The sequence below is a fragment of the Trachypithecus francoisi genome, unplaced genomic scaffold (assembly GCF_009764315.1).
Source record: "Trachypithecus francoisi isolate TF-2019V2 unplaced genomic scaffold, Tfra_2.0 Lachesis_group13, whole genome shotgun sequence".
Classification (NCBI taxonomy): Eukaryota; Metazoa; Chordata; class Mammalia; order Primates; family Cercopithecidae; genus Trachypithecus; species Trachypithecus francoisi.
In genome coordinates this window covers 117,896,576-117,922,014 of record NW_022681458.1, presented here as the reverse complement: position 1 = coordinate 117,922,014, position 25,439 = coordinate 117,896,576, and the positions used below count along the sequence as shown (strand labels likewise).

Sequence of the window (25,439 nt, the reverse complement as noted above, 5' to 3'; positions counted from 1 at the left end):
ATACTGTAATCCTAAGATTCAATTTTATACAAATGCATATAGATCTAAACTCAAGTTTTATAATGGGATCCTATTTCTATGTACTACAATATTACCATATGTATAGCCTTACAAGTATAATTTAAATATCAAGGCAGTGTATCGACTCTAAAATCTTCTCCACATAACTGCACAGAGTTAAAAATTTTGTATATGTACTTTCTTCATTTGTGACACACTATCAGATGGCTGTCCTTTAAATGCAAAATATATCTTAAATAAATAGCACATAAATATTTTATTCTTCTTCAGGGTCTGTATGATGGTTAATATTATGTGTCAACTTGACTGGACCACCAGCTGTTCAGATATTTTGTCAAATGTCACCAACATTTATCTGTTATTATAGATAAGTTTTAAAACTTATCATATAATCCTTATTCTTAATACACCATCACTGTGAGCTGAGACTTTCTGCTAGTGTTTAGGGTAGATTAACAACATAAATATGTGGCTAAAATTTGAGAAGCATTTTTCTTGATTCAATATTTTTCCTCACACACATTTGCGTTAATCCAAGAAATCTCAGTTTTAAAAAGGTACTAACTTTGTTACTTTTTCAACGTTTTTTGAGAACACACTAAAAGACAATTCATTTTCTGTGAATTCTAATTTTCATGTAAACCAAAGACTTAAATTTAGAATACAGTCAAATCTGACTAATGCTGAGTAACTTGGGGAGAGATTTGATCTTTAAAAATTCAGATTAAAAATAATTGTAAAACCAAAAGAAGGTAAGTAATACTCATAGGACAGTCACACAAACCCTAGCAGCAGAATATACATTCTTCAAGGAAACAGTGAACATGTAATATGATAGATTGCTTTCTGAGCCATAAAACAGGTCACAGTATTTTAAATTTATGTATATAATACAAGGTTTTGTTATATGCCTTCGGGGGAAATACTGTAATGTAGACAGTAAATAACATAGCATTAAATAAGAAAACATGTCAATTTCTAATCTTCAACTAAAGCAGTGCTTTGAGACACAGATTACAGATTTGAACATTTTTAAAGAAATAAAGCTCATGTTAATTAGAAAACTATTAAATTAAATTAAACAATAAAATAAAAAAACAGAAGAATGGGAAGACTGGTAAAGTTGATAAGCCAGGCTGATTAAAAAATGTGAGGAAAAACCACAAATATCAGGAAAAAGGAACATGGCATCACTGCAGTTCTTATCAGCGTTAAAGATGTCTGTCAATAAAGTCCAAATTTTAGACACAATGGCAACTATCTTAAATGACAGCAACTACCAGACTCACTTAAAAGGTAATATATAACCTAAATAGCTGTATATCAAAGTAAACAGTGACATGTGATGGAAGAAATTAGAATTTTAGGCAAAACATTCATACAAAGAAAACTCCAGTTTCTGATGATATCCCTGGGAAATTCCACCAAACATTGAAGGAAGAAACATTTCCAATTTTACAACTTTGTCAGAAAAGAGAGTTGCAGAAAGCATTTTCAAACTCATATGAGGCCAACATTATCCTGATACTGAAACCAAAGATATAAGAAAAGTGCACAGCAACATGTTTCATAAAAATAAATACAAAAATTTGTTAAGAAAATTAAATCCACTGATACATAAAAAGATAATGCATCATGATTAATTGCAAGAATGCAAGGCTATTTAAATAATCATGCCATTAAATTAATGAAGAAAGATACATAACAGTAATCTCAAGCATTTAACAGAATTGAATCTCCATTTATGGTAAAACTTTCAGCAAACTAATAATATAAGCAAAATTTCTCAACCTGATAAAAGGCATATACGATAAAACATTTAATGATTAAAACTGAATGCTTTTCCTCTAAGATCAAAAATGCAGAAAAGATGTCTGTTTTTACCTCATCTATTAAACATTACATTGGAGAATTTATGCAATAAAGTAGGCAAAAAGTTCATCACACATTAGAAAGCAAAGATTAAATCTGTATTTAGAGGTGGCATGACTGTCTATGCAGGAAATCTAGGAATCTACCAAAAAAAAAGTAACTAGTACCTGTGTCTAGCAAGTTTGGAAGATATGGAGTATTTGTATATATAAGCAACAAATAATTAGAAATTACAGTGGTATTAAAATACATACTATTTAGCAATAAATTTAACAAAAGGTGTAAAAGGCCTCTAAACTGATAAAATTGTTAAGATTTCTAAGAATATAGAGCTATATCAAACTGATTGATCAAAAAATGTGACACTATATTACTTGTCCCCAAAATATCTATAGATTCAATGAAATTTTAATTGGTATTTCATCAGGCTTTTGTATAGAAATTGTCAAGATGGTTATAAAATTTACATGGAATTTCAAAAGACAAAGTCTGGGAAAAACTACCTTGAAAGATAAAAAAATTTCAAGGATTTATTCTTGTTTTGAATTATTGATCCTTGCAGCAAGTTGGATAAATCTCAAAATAGCTATGCTTTGTGAAGCCAGATCCAAAAGTATATGCACTGTAAACACCATTTACATAACCTTCTAGAAAATGAAAACTAGATGAAATAAAGCAGATCGGGGACTGCCAGAGGAAGGATGGGCCAGGCGCAGTGGCTCACGCCTGTAATCCCAGCACTTTGGGAGGCCGAGACAGGTGGATCACAACGTCAGAAGTTCGAGACCAGCCTGGCCAACATGGTGAAACTCCATCTCTACTGAAAATACAAAAAAAATTAGCTAGGCATGGTGGCGCATGCCTGTAATCCCAGCTACTCAGGAGGCTGAGGCAGGTGAATTGCTTGAACTCGGGATGCAGAGGTTTCAGCGAGTCGAGATCCCACCATTGCACTCCAGCCTGGGAGACAGAGAGAAACTCTGTCTCAAAAAAAAAAAAAGAGGATTGACACAGGCATATGAGAAAACTTTGAGGGATGCTTAAATATGTTAATTATCTTGATTGTGCAGAAGTTCTCATCAGTGCAGGCAGTCCTTGCTTGGCAGGGTAGGAAAACTTCTGCATATCAGGACTGAATTCTTACATGTCAAGGTTCCATGGTAACAATGCACAACATTTTCACTTTGCACAGTGACAAAGGAAGGAAGCTTTTCACTACTCTCCACTATCACCATATCCTACAAAGAGAGGTGGCCTCAAATATATAGTTAATTATATGTGACTTATACTAAAATAAAACTGAGACATTGTTTTACTTATCTTTCTGATGAGTATCAAATTAGCTACACCTTTAAAGACAATTTTCTCTCACATAAATGTACACCTGTTATGCCATTATTTTTCAAATACTAGTAGCTTCTTAAATCTGCATACCCCTACATATCATCCAGAAACCATCTAGATCAACAAACGGCACAAATATAACCACTCATAACTGTTGTCCAGCATTAGTAAGAGAGAAATAATATTGCAGCTCTGAATTACATGTGTGTAATGAAATGAACATCTCAAACCAACAGAGAGAGACAGCTGCATGGGCAGTGCAGAAGTGGGTTTTATGAAGATTTCTGAGGAGGAGGAAAGTCATACCATAAAAGGGGAAATATTACAGCCTGAGACCAGGGTGATTGGACTGGCCACAGGAAAATAGAAAGGAAGTGGTTTAACTTTTGCAGGAGAAAGAGGTAGTTTGGAAGGAACAGGCTTCCCTTGGAGCCTTGGTGGTGATAAGAAAGAAAGAAGTAACTGATGAAAATTAAGCTTTATATATAAACAGGAGAGGATTACTGCAAAATCAATCCTCTACCAATAAGGCAACAATAAGTTAAAGAAGCATCATTCTAAGAGAAGACCCTTTAACACAAAAGCTGGTCAAATCTTTAACCCTTTTTTATGTTGAAACAGCTGCCACTGTAGTCTAAAAAAGAAAAACAAAAAACATTTAAAACTAAATAATGACTGGGGGGCACACCCAAGATGACCGAATAGGAACAGCTCTAGCCTCCAGCTCCCAGAATGAGCGACACAGAAGACGGGCAATTTCTGCATTTTCAACTGAGGTACCGGGTTCATCTCACTGGGGTGTGTCAGACAGTTGGCGCTGGTCCATGGGTGCAGCCCGACCAGCAAGAGCTGAAGCAAGGTGAGGCATCGCCTCACCTGGGAAGCCCAAGGGGTAAGGGAATTCCTTTACCTAGCCAAAGGAAACTGAGACACACAATTCCTGGAAAATCAGGTAACTCCCACCCTAATACTGCACTTTACCAAGGGTCTTAGCACACCAGAAGATTATATCCCACATCTGGCCCAGAGGGTCCCATGCCCACGGAGCCTCCCTCATTGTAAGCACAGCAGTCTGAGATCTAACTGCAAGGCCTCAGCGAGGCTGGGGGAGGGGCGCCTGCCATTGCTGAGGCTTAAGTAGGTAAACAAAGCTGTTGGGAAGCTCAAATTGGATGGAGCCCACCACAGCTCAAGGAGGCCGGCCTGCCTCTGTAGACTCCACCTCTGGGGACAAGGCGTAGCTAAACAAAAAGCAGCAGAAACCTCGACAGAGGTAAATGCCCCTGTCTGACAGCTTTGAAGAGAGCAGTGGATCTCCCAGCACCGAGGTTGAGATCTGAGAACAGACTGCCTGCTCAAGTGGGTCCCTGACCCCTGAGTAGCCTAACTGGGAGACATCCCCCACGAGGTGCAGACCAACACCTCACACGGTGGGGTACACCCCTGAGAGAAGCTTCCAGGCAAGAATCAGACAGCAACACTCGCTGTTCAGCAATATTCTATCTTCTGCAGCCTCTGCTGCTGATACCTAGGCAAACAGCGTCTGGAGAGGACCTCAAGCAAACTCCAACAGACCTGCAGCTGAGGGTCCTGACTGTTAGAAAGGACACCCACACCAAAACCCCATCAGGACGTCACCATCATCAAAGACCAAAGGCAGATAAAACCACAAAGATGGGGAAAAAGCAGTGCAGAAAAGCTGAAAATTCAAAAAATCAGAGCGCATCTCCCCCTCCAAAGGAATGCAGCTCATCGCCAGCAACGGAACAAAGCTGGATGGAGAATGACTTTGACAAGTTGAGAGAAGAAGGCTTCAGTCGATCAAACTTCTCAGAGCTAAAGGAGGAACTATATAGCCAGCTCAAAGAAACTAAAAACCTTGAAAAAAGCGGGCAATAATTAATAGCCTACCAAACAAAAAAAGTCCAGGACCAGATGGATTCACAGCCGAATTCTACCAGAGGTACAAGGAGGAGTTGGTACCATTCCTTCTGAAAAGAGTCCAATCAATAGAAAAAGAGGGAATCCTCCCTAACTCATTTTACGAGGCCAACATCATCCTGATACCAAAGCCTGACAGAGATACAACAAAAAAAGAGAATTTTACACCAATATCCATGATAAACATCGATGCGAAAATCCTCCATAAAATACTGGCAAACCAGATCCAGCAGCACATCAAAAAGCTTATCCACCATGATCAAGTGGGCTTCATCCCTGGGATGCAAGGCTGGTTCAACATACGCAAATCAATAAACGTAATCCAGCATATAAACAGAACCAAAGACAAAAACCACATGATTATCTCAATAGATGCAGAAAAGGCCTTTGACAAAATTCAACAGCCCTTCATGCTAAAAATGCTCAATAAATTCGGTATTGATGGAACATATCTCAATATAATAAGAGCTATTTATGACAAACCCATAGCCAATATAATACTGAATGGGCAAAAACTGGAAGCATTCACTTCGAAAACTGGCACAAGACAGGGATGCCCTCTCTCACCACTCCTATTCAACATAGTGCTGGAAGTTCTGGCTAGGACAATCAGGCAAGAGAAAGAAATAAAGGGTATTCAGTTAGGAAAAGAAGAAGTCAAATTGTCCCTGTTTGCAGATGACATGATTGTATATTTAGAAAACCCCATTGTCTCAGCCCAAAATCTCCTTAAGCTGCAACTTCAGCAAAGTCTCAGGATACAAAATCAATATGCAAAAATCACAAACATTCTTATACACCAGTAACAGACAAGCAGAGAGCCAAATCATGAATGAATTTCCATTCACAATTGCTTCAGACAGAATAAAATACCTAGGAATCCAACTTACAAGGGATGTAAAGGACCTCTTCAAGGAGAACTACAAACCACTGCTAAGTGAAAAAAAGAAGACACAAACAAATGGAAGAACATTCCTTGCTCATGGATAGGAAGAGTCAATATTGTGAAAATGGCCATACTACCCAAGGTAATTTATAGATTCAATGCCATCCCCATTAAGCTACCAATGACTTTCTTCACAGAATTGGAAAAAGCATCTTTAAAGTTCATGTGGAACCAAAAAAGACCCCGTGTTGCCAAGACAATCTTATGCCAAAAGAACAAAGCTGGAGGCATCACACTACCTGGCTTCAAACTATACTACAAGGCTACAGTAAGCAAAACAGCATGGTACTGGTACCAAAACAGAGATATAGACCAATGAAACAGAACAGAGTCCTCAGAAATAATACCACACATCTACAGCCATCTGATCTTTGACAAACCTGAGAGAAACAAGAAATGGGGAAAGGATTCCCTATTTAATAAATGGTGCTGGGAAAATTGGCTAGCCATAAGTAGAAAGCTGAAACTGGATCCTTTCCTTACCCCTTATATGAAAATTAACTCAAGAGGGATTAGAGACTTAAATGTTAGACCCAATACCATAAACACCCTAGAAGAAAACCTAGGGAATACCATTCAGGAGATAGGCATGGACAAGGACTTCATGTCTAAAACACCAAAAGCAATGGCAACGAAAGCCAAAATTGACAAATGGGATCTAATTAAACTAAAGAGCTTCTGCACAGCAAAGGAAACTACCACCAGAGTGAACAGGCAATCTACAGAATGGGAGAACATTTTTGCAATCTACTCATCTGACAAAGGGCTAATATCCAGAACCTATAAAGAACTCAATCAAATTTACAAGAAAAAAAACAACCCCATGAAAAAGTGGACAAAAGATATGAACAGACACATGAAAAAAGGTTCATCATCACTGGCCATCACAGAAATGCAAGTCAAAACCACAATGAGATACCATCTCACACCAGTTAGAATGGCAATCATTAAAACATCAGGAAACAACAGTTGCTGGAGAGGATGTGGAGAAATAGGAACACTTTTATACTGTTGGTGGGACTGTAAACTAGTTCAACCATTGTGGAAAACAGTGTGGCGATTCCTCAAGGATCTAGACCTAGAAATACATCATTTCACCCATCCATCCCATTACTGGGGATATACCCAAAGGATTATAAGTCATGCTGCTATAAAGACACATGCACACATATGTTTTTGTGGCACTATTCACAATAGCAAAGACTTGGAATCAACCCAAATGTCCGTCAGTGACAGACTGGATTAAGAAAAGGTGGCACATATACACCATGGAATACTATGCAGCCATATAAAAGGATGTCCCTACAAAGGGACATGAATGCAGCTGGAAACCATCATTCTCAGCAAACTATCGCACGAACAGAAAACCAAACACCGCATGTTCTCACTCATAGGTGGGAATTGAACAATGAGATCACTTGGACACAGGAAGGGGAACATCACACACTGGGTCCTGTTGTGGGGAGGGGGGAAAGGATGACATTAGGAGATATACCTAATGTAAATGACAAGTTAATGGGTGCAGCACACCAACATGGCACATGTATACATATGTAACAAACCTGCATGTTGTGCACCTGTACCCTAGAACTTAAAGTACAATAATTTAAAAAAAAAAACCTAAATAATGGCTGGTAATATATAAGTAAAATTACTGCATGGAAAAATTAGAAAATGAAGCATTTCAAATAACAGAAACAATCACCTCTAAAACAAGAAAGCAAAAAAAAAAAAAAAAACATATACAACAAGTAGGAATTTAGTATCATAAAGGTGCATTTTATAGACAGAAAACAGAATTCAAAATCTCAGTATCTCCTGAAAAAAACAAGAAGATATAAGACAAATTTTAAAGTGACAAAAAAGAAACAGATTTTCTTTTTTGCAATGAAAGTTTTCTGCAGTCAAGTTTAGTAGATAATTGCTATTTAAAACCCGTATGCTAAATATACTAAAAGTAGCCACAATGCAGTCCACAGACATGACTAAGATATGCCATTTTTTAGTTTTACATGAATTATAGTTTCCTCTGTGATGGATATTTGCGTTTGTATTCAGATTCAAGGAAAGATATTAGTCACCTGTATGCCATACAGTCTTCCTTACTTAAATATGTTGCCTTAATTAATTTCATCAATTCTTTGGGGTAGGTATTTTACTTTCTACTTTGTAGGTGAAATTTTGAGAAACAGCAAAGTTAAGAGTTGTGCTCAAAATCACAGAGATAATAAATGTCAAAGCCAGATTTAAATCCACTTCTGTCTGCCTCTGTGTCCAGTGTTCTTTCCATTTTTCTGCTGAGAAACTCAGTCTATTATACTCTGTAAACTGTAGGTTTCATTGATATTCATGTGTAAATAACTACTTTTTAAAAATTTAACTGAGTTGTGCATGCATTAAATGCCAGAAAATGTCATAAACATATCAAGAAAAAGTTAAAGCAGAAGGTTATCATGACAACCTCTGAAAGTGAATTCTATGTTGAGTAGACACAGCTGAAAATAAAATAGAATTTTAGTTTGTGCTTAGGGTGTAGAAAGTTGTAAGAAAACGAATTATATCCTAAAAAAGAGCAGGATACAAAACTGACAAATTATAATATTTTTTTTGGTCTGTTTTTTAATGTCCATCAAAGAGCTGAGGTGGCAAAAAAAGATAGTATGAAATAAAAGCCATAAAATGACAAATTTTTCTCAGGAGATATGACACCCATGACTGATTTCATCCTTAGCACAATACCTCTATTGGTATTGAGAAATATGAGGATCGAATTTGTGGCTCATTAGATATTGCCTGTAATACTGACAAAAACAGTTGAAATAGCTACTTTAAGCTAAGCACTACAATTTTAAATAGTTCATTTAAAAAGCTGGTAATGAATGCAAGCAGGAAAAATGTAGTAGTTGGAGAAGAATGCAGTCAGGAAATGATTTTCTTTAAATGGGAAATAAGATAATATCTTTGGATGGAAAAAGCAAATACAGAGCAGACAGAGAGAGTCACACAGGCAAGAGGGGATAATATATGCAGCACAACCTTGAGAGAATGGAGAGGACAGGATCAGGTCAATGTGTGGGAGGACTGCCTTTGAGAAGAAGGGAAAGGCTACTTTTTTTGTAAAAGAAAGGATGAAGATGGTTCAGTGAAAATAGGACTGTAAATCTGGCAATAAGAGCATGAGGAAATCGAGTTGTAATCGCTTCTATTTCTTCAGAATACAGAAAAAAATTGTGAGAGGTTTGAAGAGAAAGAAATCATTAAGTAATCCTCTCATAGAGCAAAAAAGCATGGCCACTAGTGGATAGGCTTGCAGGACAAAATTGACTACTAAATTCTGATGTGGGATTGTTAAAGTGAAAGTAGTTTACTCAGTTACATGATTTTCTGCAGAAAAGTCATGCGTGTGGATGGTCTTGGACAGCATTAAAGAGTAAGTTTGCTGTCCCCAGCCCATAACAAACACTTATACCAATTCAAGCCTTTATTACTCATTAAATTGTGTCAAATATTGGGAAACTATTATTTTGCAAGCCTTCATCCCACATAGGACCATTAGGTAGGAAGTCAGGTTGCCTATTTGCTTTACAAGACAATAAAGGACTGCTCTGTGTGTGTGTGTGTGTCTCTGTGTGTGTATACACAAATTCTTTTATAGAGGAGAAATGGAAGCAAAGAGATTACATTGAAAAATCCACAAATAGTAATTTACTTTTGAGAAAATCCCCCAGTACTTCTATGAATAAGATCAAGGGCAAAAGCATGCTCTTTTACATGCCAGAAACCTCAAGAATTTTTCCTAAGGTAGAGTTCAAGGAAAACCAAGCGGCTCTTGACTCAACAAATGAAAATGTAAGTCTGTCTGGAGAATTAGTGAACCAGGGCACCAAGTCAGCTTTCTCCTAAAATAAATTTGGAGAGCTGAAAGATATGGATGAGGTCAGATTTTTAAAAAATCAGTGTACTCAGAGTGTTTTAAGAGTAAAAAAACAGATTAAAAGAAAAAATAATTTGTAAATAACAGAAGCCATACCTTAGACATAAAAATAACTGTCCTTTGATTAACAGAACTTTTAGAATGATGAGGAAAATTAATAACACAGTTTAATATATCACAGTGACTTTTAAAAATATTTCAAGGTTGAAGAAAAATACTCGTATAAGAATACAGACTGAAAAAGAGCAAAGCAGAATGAATCAGGTTGGTATCAGAAATTTCAATGACATACAATGAAGGAATAAAGTGGAGCAGCAGCTATCGTTTTGAAACAAAATGTATTTTCCAAGGTTTCTGTACCCAACCAAATTGTAACTTATGTGCTAGGACAATAGAGAAGTAATTTTAGCCAAATAAATAATCTGAAATTATAGCATCTATGCACATTTATTGAAACAAGAAACTCACAGAATCAAAATAGCAGAGAAATTAATAAATAAAATATTCACATGGAGGAAAATACATTTTAGAATAAAGCACAAAGAGCAATAAAATCAGTATGACTTTTTGGAAGTATAAAAATTGTTACTTTTTTCTATGAATATTTGCTCAAATTTAAAGTAGTAGATTTAATGTTGTAGCAGAAACTGCTAAGTATTCAGTCAAGAGGTAAAACTAATAAATAAAAATGACAGTTCTTTTAAAAAAACACAGAAATAATTATCTCATGAGTAGCCTAAGAAAAAATCATAGAAAGCATGCAAATATATAATTTAGAATAAGGAAAGACATAAAATATGATTTGGAGAACATAAGAGAACGTAGATATGGACAAACGTAAAATCTTTTTTTTTTTTTTTTTGAGACGGAGTCCCGCTCTGTCGCCCAGGCTGGAGTGCAGTGGCGCTATCTCGGCTCACGCAAGCTCCGCCTCCCGGGTTCACGCCATTCTCCTGCCTCAGGCTCCCGAGTAGCTGGGACTACAGGCCCCCGCCACCTCGACCGGATAGTTTTTTTTTTTGTTTTTTTTTTTTTGTTTTTTTTTTTTTGTATTTTTTAGTAGAGACGGGGTTTCACCGTATTAGCCAGGATGGTCTCGATCTCCTGACCTTGTGATCCACCCGTCTCGGCCTCCCAAAGTGCTGGGATTACAGGCTTGAGCCACCGCGCCCGGCAGTAAAATCTTGATAAAATAAAATTTATTTTTTTCTAGAAAATACTCATATTTAAAAAATAAACCCATCCTGGTAATTGTGTTCTAGTTTTAAAAGACTACTCCATTATTAACTGATAATCTTTTTAGTGGTGATAAAATACATTTTCATAAAAATGCTTTTGTTTTCTATTAATTTGCTATATCATTACCAAGATTATTATCCATGAGAATAGGGAAAATTCTTCTCTTCCCACGTGTGTTATAATATTCTGAAAAGAATTACACTATCTTATACCCAGTCCTTAACCAATTGCCAAGTGCATTGTGTGTCCTCTATAATTGGGTGAGGAGCATTTAGGGTAATTCAAATTATCTTCCTTGAGGAAATGGTGTTGAGCTGAGGTGGGAAACATAAATAGGAATTAACTAAGAAAAAAAAATGGTGGTAAATTATCTTTTTCAAACAGCAGGAAAGCATATGCACTATGAGAATATGTAATAAGACTAATGTGACTAGGTGAAGAGAGAGTAATTTGGTACAAGGTGATGCTGAACATGTAAGTAAGGACTAGTCCAGGAAGGAAATGTGTATATTAAGTGACTTTACCTTTAACTTTATGAAAACAGAGCATCATTCAGTAGTTTGAATCTGTTTCCCTAAATGACTAACTTCTACTCTCAGAACGGCCATTGGCTCTGCGGTGTCTACAGTGACCTCCTCACAGTCCTTAATTTTGGGTGGAACATTTGACAACTTCAATTTAGGAACTGTTTTCCTCTGACCCAAACAAAACCAGCCATTTGGCAAACCTAAGCCATATAAACAGAACTCTCAGTCAACTTTTCTAATCCTAAAAGAATCCTCCATAGGGGAAACATGTCTACATGTAAACAACAGAGGAAAATTATATAGATATAATAATCATCATAATCCTTTATTCCTAAATATCAAAAGACAATTAAGAATTTCTGGGTACAGGTGAATGAATAACCAACACCCTAAAAAGGAAAAATTAAGATTAAATATACATGTATGAATTAATAAAACTAAATTCAATGGAACTGAAGATAATTTAGGGCATCAAAAATAAATATATTGGTGCTTCAAGATATTTGGGAAAAAATATTACATCCACAAAAAAGCATAGAATAACCTTCATGCATGTGGTAATGCAAATATTTTTGCCAGATTATGTTGAAGCAGCGTTAGGTACAATCATCTGAAAAACAAAACACCAGAAGTTAAGAATCATGAGCCCCTAAGCTTGGTTGATCTTCAATCCTTTCTGAATATTTTAAACAGCTATAAGAACTTTGAGACAATCCCAAAACCAAAACCTGGCCTCTCTTAACCCAGAAACTGTGATTCAACGGATTCAGTGTGATTCCTGGACGTCAGAAGCTTTTAGATTTCTCGAGAGTATTTGACGGTGCATCCAGGTTTGAGCCCCACTGCTTTAAGACAGATACTGCCACACAACCCTGACCTTTGTTATTTCCACATAATATTTTAAATTCTGTCTGATCTCTATTCCAGGCTGGAGATAATTTTCATAAAAGCTTTTCACACTGTGCTACAGTGCTATGTTCCTCATGTGAATCCGTCTTCAGAATTCATAATAGTGCATGATACATAAAGTAGTTTGAAAGGAAAAAATAAGTCTGTTTATTGATGGTACTCCTTAATTCCAATAGGAATTTACTAGTTCTAAAATGTATCATTTATAACTTATTATAATGTACTATATTAAGAATGCTCTCAGCTTGCAAATATCAGTCATTTGTGATTCTGTTGGATTTCATTTATTTTACAAATGGTTAGCTGTTCCTTTTGTCTGATGCAGATGTGACTCCAAACTGTACTTGTGGGGAAGAAAATGCATAGCTGCTGTGTTTTATAGTGGTCCCAAAGCCATTCAATAGAAAGATTGCCTTTTTCTATTATATATTATTATACAGTACGTAATATATTAACTTTCTGTCACTGAATAGCAAAAATACCTCTCCTCCATCGTGTGTTCCTACATATCCTGTATCTCAGTATTACTAAATCTCCATTCTCTTAATATTACTTGCTGAATTGATTTAGTTTTATGCAGCAGGACATTCAAACAGCCGTGTCAATTCAGATCATAGGTATCATTAAAATTGTAATTGAAATAACAAATCCATGAGAGCCCTTAAGATTTCCAGAATATATTTACATGGCACAGAGCTACAAAATGAGGACTGGTAATTTTTCTTCCTTTTTTCCTGAGGTTACTGTTTCCAAATGCAACATTTTATGTCAGTGTTCAAATATATTGGTGTTCATAAAAACGCAAAAATTCACCACTTGCCATGAACTCTTATGCCTGTAGGCATAAAGTTGTAAACAATTTTGTAAGTGCCACACCCATGTGACTACAGCATTAAGACTTCTGAAACTGGGGTTAGAGATTGCCAAGAGTTCCCTGAAATGGCGCAGTGTTCTTAAACTCTTAAGTAAGCAGTAATTGAATGAGAAGACTTCTATATAAACTGGTCAGATATAATAGATATCATATGCAAATTATGATCAAGTATGAATTACTTGAAAGTTAAAGATAAACAGATAATTTCTTTTCAGAAAATTAAATAATTCTCTGAAAACCAAATTTAGTGAGTATCTTTTAAAAAATAAGAATTGAAATACAAATCTGTCTTATGGGGAGTGGAACTATTCTAGAAGGGCTCTGAGTCAATTAATCAGCTCCCTTTTTAGATGAATTTTATTCCTTAGCTAAATTTCTACAATGTATTTCTTAAAATAATGAGATGCAATTTTCCAGCCATATCTTGTGTTTTTGCGTGTCTTTCAACAAAGTGTGTTTGCACAGACAGCTTTAATTTTGCACTATCGTCTTTCAAAGATGTTTGCATAACAAAGAGCATTGAAAAATAGAGATCACATTGGCTTCTGGAGTAGAGAGCTGGAATGTTTGCTGTTCAATGTAATTAACAGAATGTCTCACTCTGGGGCTATGGTTTGGCACATTTTCCTGCAGCCCATTACAAAACATGTGGGTTTCTTAAACTCAGGATTACTTGGCTATGAAGCAATTCACCGCCTATGAGGCATCCATGAGTCTACTTACCTCTCTTTCTTTGGAGACAAACAGTTCTTCCCATTATGCAGCCTCTCACTGACAGCCTCTCAACAGACAGCCTTCACATTGAATTGGCATAGTTTACTATGACTTGTTATATTACTATTAATCTAGAATCTGAGGAGGGATGGCTACCTTAAAAAATGTGGCTTTATTAAGAATAAAAAGGAGAAGATGCACACTATATAAGAAACCAAATACCATTACTTGTGAAAATTTCTGGTATTATAATTTTAATAAGATAGCTTGTATCTATGTATGTTCTTGATATTAATATGTATTATCTGGACACTTTAGACTTATTTATAATTTGGAGTGATTTTTAAAATTATCTTCTGAAATTTTCTAAGTATGACATTATGTTATCCACAGAGTGATGATATTTGAAAAGAGGAGGCAAATAAATACATAAATACTTCTCATTATTTTCTTTTAAGCTGTTTAATCCAAACAACATAAAACTATTTTGATCAAAGCAACCATTCTTACCTTTTTTTTTTTTTTTTGACACAGAGTAGCTCTGTCATCCTTGCTCTGTCATCCAGGCTAGAGTACGGCAATGTGATCTTGGCTCACTGCAGCCTTGATCTCCTGACTTCAAGCTATCCTTCTACCTCAGCCTTCCTAGTAGGTGGGACTACAGGCACATGTGACCACACTTGGCTAATTTTTCTGTATTTTGCACAGGTAAGGTTTCACTATGTTGCCTAGACTAGTCTCAAACTCCTGGGCTCAAGCAATCCACCAGCCTTGTCTTCCCAAAGTGTTGAGATTACAGGCGTAACCCACTGCAGTTGGCCAAAATAACCATTCCTGACCAACCATTTCTAAATTTTATTTTAATATGTTTAAATAAATATGTTTTGGCTGGACACAGTGGCTCACGCCTGTAATCTCAACACTATGGGAGGCTGAGGCAGGTAGATCACGTGGTCAGGAGTTTGAGACCAGCCTGGCCAATATGATGAAACCCAGTCTTTACTAAAAATACAAAAAAATTAGCCGGGCATGGTAGTGGGCACCTGTAATCCTAGCTATTCAGGAGGCTGAGGCAGGAGAATCGCTTGAACCCAGGAGGCAGAGGTTGCAGTGAGCCGAGATCACGTCACGTCACTGCACTCCAGCCTGGGCAACAGAGCAAGACTCTGTCTCAAAAAAAGAAAAAAAAATGATATATATGTTTTATTAATGTTTTATTATTTATCTTATTTATCTTTTTTTTTTTTTTTTTTAAGAGACAGATCTCCCTCTGTTGTTTAGGCTGGAGAGTGGTGGTGTGATCATAGCTCACTACAGTCCTGAACTCCTGAACTGAAGTCATCTTCCTGCCTTGGCCTGTCAACATGTTTGGATTACAGACATGAGCCTGTGCACCCAGCCTGACCAACCATTTTAAAGTCACATTATTTTCTAAATGAACCAACCAGTAAAAAGTGGCTTTTATCTAACAGAAATTTTGAAGCTTAATAAATGGTGGTAAAATTAATCTGGAAGAAATACTAAGAATAACAGTTTTAAAAGATATATCATGTATAAGCTCCTTACTAGGTAAGAAAAAAATTATAAATTTACAGTAACCAAATCAGCTTGATTGTGGTATAAGAATAGACAGATAAATTACTGAAGGTATGCATCCTATTTAAATATGAATCCAAATATATGTGAATATTTAGTATATGATAAATATGGAACTTAAGTTATTATGAAAATAATATACTTCAATAGCTATGAGACTGCAAATATTCTGGTTGCCTAGTTAAATTCTTATACTAAAGATAATGTTGAGATGTATTAAGGATATTTATGTAAAAATGCAGAATAAAAGCACTAGATTAATTATTTTAAAATAACCAAATAATCTCTGGGTAGAAATGATCTTTTTACATATTTTAGGTATAATGTATTTAGACACATTCTACTCTTAAATAAACTGCATAGATGATTCCAGTAAACCTAGTAGTCTGTACTTTGAAAATAAAACCAAGGCTTGATTTTGAGATCCAGCAACTATACTGGAACATTCTAGACGTCTTGTGCTAAGTGAAAGATTGGTTTGTCATAATTTTTATGGCAACCGTGGAAAAGTAATACAGGAAATCTTTGTTTATGTGATACTCTGAGGTCAATTTTTCAGAACTAACAAAATTACAAAATTAATTATTCATTGACTTAAATATGTAATTTCTATCGACTTACATTTCAACCATCCTCAGTTGGACACACAAAAATAAAAGATCCAAAGATATTATTTTTTAGCATTGTCTGTACTAGCAAAACTAAAACAAATAAATAAGAACTCCATAAATAGCCATAAATAAATTTAATTTTTGTAATACACAATATAATAAAATATTCAGCAGTATATTGACATAGACTCCTCACTGTTGACACAGAAATATCACTGAGGTAAAATGTTTGCAGCCTTTTAAAAAAGTTAAAACGATTTGTATGTGTGACATGGGAATATCATGATTCTATATCATTGATAAGTGGAATACATTTCTGACTATAGACCTCTCTTTATATGAATACATTAATCTAGAATGTTTTATATCTAATACCCAAACGTAGGCACATTTTTCAGTAATAGTTTTGGGGGAATAATAGGAATAAAAAAGTCAGGAAAGTTTTTATTTGTGTTTTTCAATCTTTTACATTTTTTAGTTTCTACAAATGCTGGCATTATTTAATAATCATGACATAGATAACTACTTTACACCCGAAGCACATTTTGTGTTTCAGGAGGTGGATAAGGTGTGCATGCGTACCTATTATTATATGTGCTCCATATCCCAAAACAAAGGATTTTCATTTACATGACATAATCATAAGAATATACCTCATTGGAGAGTGAAAACTAGAGGAAGTAGCAGTTCTGAGAAAATTCAAGGAAAAAGCAGTGGTGGTAAACATAGATCAGTTTATAGACTGTGCTATGGACATTCATACAACTTTCTTTACTGAGAAACAGCAGCATACTTGGATAACAGCGGGATAACGGGTTGCAAAAACCCTCAAACACCTCCAGATTTGTAGGTCAGGGTAGGAGACAAGCTTCACCCATGGGTCACTGAACAGCAGGCCACAAACACAGTCCCTGACGGTGTAATCAATTACAATTCTACACAGCACAGTGGAAAACACAAGTAGGAAGACAGGATTTGGAGATGCACTCCTGTTACAGAAAGTCATAGGAAACAGAGGGATAAATGCAGCAACGAGCTGGCAGAATGGGTAGTTTAAGAGAAAAGCTATGAAAGAAAAAGCACCAGCTTCATCAAACACAAAATAAGAAAAATACAGAGATCAATTTCTCTCGGACTGCCAACAGTTCTGACACCCCTCCCAATTAAGCTGATTCACTGCTCAAGTAGTAACATAAATTTACATTAGCCAGAGGTGCAGCTTAAACTTTAAACGGACCTTCTAACAGATTGCAAGTGGACGGTTACTGGTACCAAGGAGACATGAAATTTTTAATAGAGTAAAAAACGTCTGGGTGTCATTGATGTCAGCTAATGAGAAAAGCATTCAGAAAAATAGCATAAAGTCTATAAACTAATTTCGCAGTTTAAAGAAAAGATTTGAGACTGAGAAAAGTAACCACTTTTATAAAAATAAATAATATAACAACAAAATTGATAACATGTCAGCTTTGTATTTTCCAAATGTTGTTTGAAAAAACAGAGTGGCATTAGACAGTACATATTTAAACTTCTGTGAGATAAGCAAAGAAGTGCAAAAGTGCTTGGAAGAAAATACAAAGCCTGAAATACTTTTATTTTCAGGGATAAAAGAATAAAAATAGTAAAATTAGCATTCAATGCAAGAAGGCTAAGAAAACTACTAGGAGAAATGAATTCACAAAGACAAAAAATAAAATTTTCAGAACCTAAAATCAATGAAAACAGAAATAATTTAAAAATTAACCCCAAAATTGGTTCTTTGAAAAGATTAGTAAAATTAATTTAAAAATAGTTATTTAAAAAATAACTATTAAACATCTAGTAAGCATATTTAAAAGCAGGAAAAATATCTGTAAAATGTGAGTCTGTAATATAACATGCTGCAATATATTTTGGAAATATATATTTATATGTATATACTTAACACATAACCACACACAGAGACAGAGAGAATGTGTGTGTGTGTGTGTATGTGTTGGTTTTAAACTATAAAGCTGTTTAGATACTATAATTGAGATATGTTTAGTTCAAGAAGTGGTTCATTATGATGTAATCAAGGATTATAATTCAGAAGTAGTTATCATAAATACTTCAACTTCCTTTAACTCTAAGTCACCATTATAGGACTTTTAAAAAATTAGCTACATAAATGCTACAATTATTTTTTCAAATTGATAAAATTGTGATAAATCAAATATATGGAGTTGCTAGAAATATAGATATAGTCTACTATTAAATAAATTGTGCATAAGTAATGAACACTATAATCTGCACTTTGAAATTGAAACTGAGCTTGGTTTTGAGTCCTGCAACTATACTGGAACACTCTAGGTTTCTGATATCTAGATAACTGTAAATTTAGTTGAATCCTGGATTACTGCTATATGTCTCTATGGAACAATTTAGTCTCAAACACTCATTTGTCCCCTTTTTCTAACTTTTGGAACCTACAGAAACCAAATGAGAAATTTGCACATGAGCAAAATAGTTCAGGTAAATTTGCAACATGCATACACAAAATGTTAGAATAATAAATAAGACATTATCATATCTTTTGTAAGTTATGAACAGTTTATAAGACAACTACATGTAGACTCAAATCAATGAAATAAGAAAATCCTCGATGAACTAAACAATCTTCTAGGAAGAAGTTCTCAAAGACTAATGAACATAAAACTAAAATTTAAATATTGTCTTAGATTTAAAAGAATCAAACTACTTCCCAAAACAAGGCTTAAGATTATTTACAAATACAAAAATATTTAGCACTCAATTAGATAAAGTTTACAATGTCTGATGTCTAATAAAACAGTACGAGGTATGGGATGAAACAGGAAAATATGATCTATAATGAAAAGAAATGAATTAATTGAAAACCACCCAGAACTGACACAGATGTTAGAATGGGCAGGCACAGGCATTACAACAATTAGTGTGACTGTATTCCATATGGTGAACCACTTTGAAGAATAGTTTAGCAGCTTCTTAAAAACTTAAAATTATACCTACCATATGATCCAGATATTCTGCATCCAAGAAAATTAGAAGCATATGTTTATACAAAATATTTGTAAGTAAATGTTCATAGCAGTTTTATTTTTAATACCTGAAACCTGGCCAAGCACAGTCGCTCATCCCTATAATCCCAGCACTTTAAGAAGGTGGAAGCGAGCGGATCACTTACTTCAGCCTAGGAGTTTGAGACCAGCTTGAGCAACCTGGCAAAACCCTGTCTCTACAAAAAATACAAAAACTGTAATAGCTGGGTGTGGTGGCATGTGCCTGTATTCCCATCGCTTGGGGAGGCTGACATGGGATAATCACCTTAGCCTGGAAAGTTGAGGCTTCAGTGAGCTGTGATCATGCCACTGCAATCCAGCATGGTGTCAGAGTGAGACTCTGTCTCAAAAATAATATTATTATTAATAATAATAATACCTACAACCTGAAAACATTTCAAATATTCAGTCACAAGCTATGCGATAAACAAATCATGGTATATCCATATAATGGGATGATACTCTGCAATATAAAGAAATGAGATAGTGACAGATAAGAAGAACGAACCTCAACATAATTATGCTACATGAAAGAAGATCGAGTACATGTTGAACAATAATTTATTTCTATGAAAGTCTAGAAAAAGCAAACAAATCTATAGTGACAGAAAGGAGAACAATTGTCTTCTGAGAACTGGTGGTAGGATAGAGGGTTTACACAAACACACAATGATATTTTGAAGGGTGATGGGCATATTCATTACCTTTACTGTGATTATTTTCTTATATGCATATATACACAGAGAAATTTTTCTCTGTATACACACACATATATGCTTATACATATATACAGACATATATGTATAATCTACATATATGTGTGTGCTGCCAAAATTTATCAACCATTAACATGTATAATAGACAAAATGTGAAAACAAGCCAATGTCAATCCACAAGCTAATGGATAAACACTGCTATTTATTTTACATCAATTTATACTTCAATAAATCTGTATTAAAATGCCAAGAAAATGTAGTTTTTACTAGCTGGAAATTAAAAATTACCAAGTTATAGAAAATACCTGTACTATTTTAACTGTGTATCATCATAGAAAACTAAAAAATTTCTTTCATATATTTTTACCAAACATGATTTTAAATTTTTAAATAGTACAAAAATGTAGTGTAATTTCATATTTAGAAATTTTAAATAACATTTTGAACAGACTCCAGAATTAACCTCAATAAATTAGAGGGACAATTATTATTGTTTTCTTCCACACTATTTTATAATTCTATTTTAAATATGAAAAATTAATTAAAAATAAAATAATTCACACAAGAAAACAAAAGTATTTCTATTTTATAATAACAGTCTCTGCAAAACTCCTAACACTTAGAAAAACCATAAGAAAGTAGACAATTATTACAAGATCTGATTGAAATTTAGAAATACAAAAAAGGAGTTTCTCATAGTTCTTCTGTAGTCATTTATAAAATAAAAGAAATAAAAATTGTACCAAAGAATACAAAATATTCAGAAGTATAGTTAACATGCAATAAATGTCCTATGTGAAGAAAATATTAAAACTCTGAGTGCTATAAGAAGGCATAACAATGTTTAAGACATTTCTTATTTTTTGATAGGATAATTTAGCCTTGTAAAGATGTCAGTTGTTTCTAAAAGCTTGGGAATATTGTCTTAGTTTCATGTTGCTGTAACAGAAAACTGGAGACTAGATAATTTACAAGAAAAGAGGTTTATTTAGCTCACAATTCTTCAGGCTAGAAAGTATAAGCAGCAAGGGACTGGTGTCTGGTTAGCTTCTGCCGAGGACCACATGCTAGGTTAAAACATGGTCGAGAAAGTCAAAGCAGAAGTAAACAGGTGAAAAGAGAGAAAACCTGAGGGGAGCCCTGGTTTTATCACAACCCATTTTGGAGGAAACTAACCCATTCTAGTGAGAACTAATCTAGTCTTACCAGATTGAGGACACACTACCACAAGAAAGGCACCAAGCCATTCATGAGGGATTCACCCACATGACCCAACACCACCCATTAGGCCCCACCTCTCAACACCTTCACACTGGGAATTACATTTCAACATGAGTTTTGGTGGGGACAGTTGTATCTGGACTATAGCAAATACCTATATTTAAATGTATGGCTTTTGTCCCTGTAGCTCAGTTTTCCAAACACTGTTTTCTGAACTTTAACATCACTGTGTTCATTTGGAAATAATCACTGATTTTACAGTATGAGTTTTCTATTGCCATTAACTTATTATTTTGTGTTTTTCTGCTGAAGATGAAAAGAAAAGAGGGATAATGTGAATTTCTGTTTAGGAATATATTCCATTAGAGGGGTACTCACAGACATACAGAAATACCTACCTTTTCAAAGAACTCCTGTGCAAAAATAACCTGTGTGAATTTGTCCCGTTTCTTATAGGATATTTCATAATGTTCTAGGAAAGTAATTGTGTTAAATTTCTGTTTCAAGAGTCCAGGTCCTTAGTGGCTTCATGGTATGAGTCCTATAACTTACACTGCAAACTCCCTGGAATATTGAATGCTAGAAGTGGTTTTTGTTTTTCAATATCAGCTCTCCACAGCAAAGTCAACCCTAGCATTGTATTTCCAGTTCATCTGTATCTCTTTGTTATATCATACCTTTGGTCTTCCAGCCAAATTCTTTAGTAGGAGTTACTAGATAGCATAGCATATTGAACATTACAGCATAAAACGCTTTAAACCCTATTCCCTAGCATTTTTTAGGCTAGTACATCTGGGTAAGAGTACTCAGCATTAAATAACTACAGTTCAATCTAGCTTCCTGCTGTTTTGAATCCCCCTTTATATTCATAATTATTGCTTCCAGTGTTGAGTTTTTTCCTATGGTTCTGTTATGAAGAATTCATTGTTTTTCTCCAAAAATATCAGGATTTCAAATGGAAAAAAATTGGTACAAATTCTTATTCTGCATGAGTCTTTCCACAATGTTCAGGGACATATGAAATCATGTCCTTTAACTATCCGTGGGTCTATCTTGACAAATCACAAAAAAAGGTTAAATCATAAATTAGCAGATTTTGGTTATAAAAATATTGAGAAAATATTATGTACTTAGTACAGTTTTGCCACTAGGGAATCATTTGAAATTTTTAATTCAGCAATTATTTATTGAGTACCTACTCTCTTTCTCTCTCTCTCTCTCTCTCTCCAAATATATATACATATATATGTATATATACACACACACACACTTTTGGTTATGTGCTTCAGGGGACATGAAGGTGAATCAGAAACACTCTTTTGCTCAAGCTGCTATTATTTATCTTGGCACTTAGGCAAATGAACACATTTTTACAATACAAAGTGTATTCGTATAAGAGGAACAATAAAAATGCTTTGTGGGGTTTGATGATTCTAAAGAGGAACAATTAACAGCCTGAAAAAAAAAAATGCACCATGAAATCAATACTGAATAGGAGACATTTGAAACGAAAGACAAGTTGAATTCTGCCATCTCTTTACATTTGTATTGAGAGAATAACATATAGGTGTTCTGAACTCTGCATTCTTAGATTGAATTATTATTCCATCTGAACAAGCAATATAACCTGGGTAAGGCTTCAAATACAGTATATATGATAGCGATAATAGTATGTCAGCACAGTGATGCTCTTAAGTTTAAATGAGAAAATATTTATAAAGCACGTAACACTGTCCCAGGTATAGAGTTCAATCAAAGTTAGCTATTATTAATATTGCTATGATAGTAATTGTCATGATTACATCTACTGGTGGAAAAGACATAAGAACAGTGAAACAAATTGGGCAAAAACCTGGAAGCAACAAAGCATGAACTTTTCTGAGAAACAGTCACAGTTAAATTTGATTTGATCATAAGGTTCATTTGGAAATGAGTGACAGAGTAGCAATACTGGCAAAAATAGATTGAGAATCTATGGAGGTGTTTAAGTGCCAGTTTAATAAATATATAATTAATTTGGCATACAACAATGAATTACAGATGTTAGTTGAGCATGGCAGTGGCATAATTAGGCCTGTTCTTTAAGAAAACTAGCCATAGACCTCAGTAGAAAAAAAAAAAAAAAAAAAAAGGCAGGAAGGCCAGTTTGAAGACTATTGAAGTTGTTATTGCAAAGAGAATGATATCTTTTACAAGAATAGTAGCTATAATATAGAAAGAAGTATTCTAGGAAGATTAGTGAAGAAGCAACTGAATTTCTTTGCTCTGGGGTGAAAGTAAAATATGAGGAGGCATAGTTGACCAAGACCAATCTCTACAACTAGAAGTTGAGTTGGGATTATAAATAAATACAGGGAAGTAAGGTTAGAAGTGAGTTCGTTCCATGGAAAATGTGGCGCTTTTTTGTTTAGTACGTAATAAGCCTAATGAGTCAATGAAACATACAGTTTAAGGACAAGAAGTTAAAGACTGCGCTAGACCTGGAGAGAGAGCTCAGGGCTGTAAACAGATATTTTGGAGATACTTACAATGAATGTAAGTTTAAGACCTTGAAGAAATTAAGCCCTAAAGATGAGAGGTTTGAGAAAGAAAATAAGAGGTTGGAGGAGACTCCTAATTTAATTCTTCATGTCTTCTGACCAGTTCCAATGCAACTGGGTCATGTAGGAAGAACAATCTAAACTGTGGGCTTCTACAGTGAATTACTCCAAATCTTAGCACACACAGGTTACAAGTCTGTAGGACACTATGTGCTTGTTCATTTGTAGTTCAAGGTTATATCATCCACTATGCAGAAGGGTAGAGGTAGTAACCAAGGTAAGCAGCTGTGTGATCTGTTGTCTATACTGACTTGTACCTCAGTAATGAAGCAATCGGTTAGTGCCTTACCTAGGAATTCTTCAATAGGCAAGTTCAGTATTAATTCTTTTCCCTCATGATTTTATTCTCAGTCAGCTACTACAACTCAGCTTAATTTCACCCCTAGATTATCCCTCAAGGCAAAACTATTCTGTTAAAGTCTTTCTAAATTTATTATTCACTTTTTTTCATTGTACTTTTTTTTTTTTGGAGTACCATTAGGATGAGTGTCATTTTTTTTCCTCCCCAGTTGTACCTTTGATACTTTGGAAAACAATGTTCTTGACTCATTCCACCTTTATGATCACATTCTTGCAAGCACTGAAGAATTCAATTAAACATTGAGATTATGTTGAAATAATCTCCCTTGGCTGGGGACGGTGGCTCAAGCCTGTAATTCCAGCACTTTGGGAGGCCAAGACGGGTGGATCACGAGGTCAGGACATCGAGACCATCGTGGCTAACATGGTGAAACCCCGTCTCTACTAAAAGAAAAAAAATACAAAAAAACTAGCCGGGCGAGGTGGCGGGCGCCTGTAGTCCCAGCTACTCGGGAGGCTGAGGCAGGAGAATGGCGTAAACCCAGGAGGCGGAGCTTGCAGTGAGCTGAGATCCGGCCACTGCACTCCAGCCTAGGCGACAGAGCGAGACTCCATCTCAAAAAAAGAAAAAAAAAAAAAAAGAAAGAAAAAGAAATAATCTCCCTTGAACAATACGTAATGCTCTCATCAATATTTTCTAATTAATACTAATGACAGAACCATAGGCAATCCCTCTTCCTCTTTTTCTTTCAACCACTGAAGAAGAAAAATAGCTTTTAAAAAACACAAAAAGAAATTTTTCACAACATGAGAAATTTCCTTTAAAAAATTTTAGGGGAATGTCAAGTTGTCAAAACACAGAATAACTAGCAAGGAACAATTTGGTAATTTAAAGGTTTTGTTAACAACTGAGGGATACATTTCCAACCAATATTAACAAAGAAAGTTATACTATAAGCTAGAGGAAAATGAGGTCAACACGTATCATCAATTATTTCAAAAGTTAGGCATTTAT

The 25,439-nt window shown here is 34.9% G+C and overlaps 2 protein-coding genes across 2 annotated transcripts in view; both read left to right on the top strand.

Annotated features, from left to right (window-relative positions):
- The window catches only part of LOC117095263 (ATP-dependent 6-phosphofructokinase, platelet type-like), a 430,270-nt gene extending 429,213 nt beyond the window's left edge, over window positions 1-1,057 (top strand). Inside the window, exon 4 of the mRNA XM_033232061.1 lies at window positions 292-1,057. The gene's annotated coding sequence lies outside the window, so the exon portion shown is untranslated. The remainder of the gene's footprint in view (window positions 1-291) is intronic.
- Window positions 1-25,439, top strand: part of LOC117095266 (SH3 domain and tetratricopeptide repeat-containing protein 1-like) — a 563,227-nt gene that overhangs the window by 469,441 nt on the left and 68,347 nt on the right. The window lies entirely within an intron of this gene.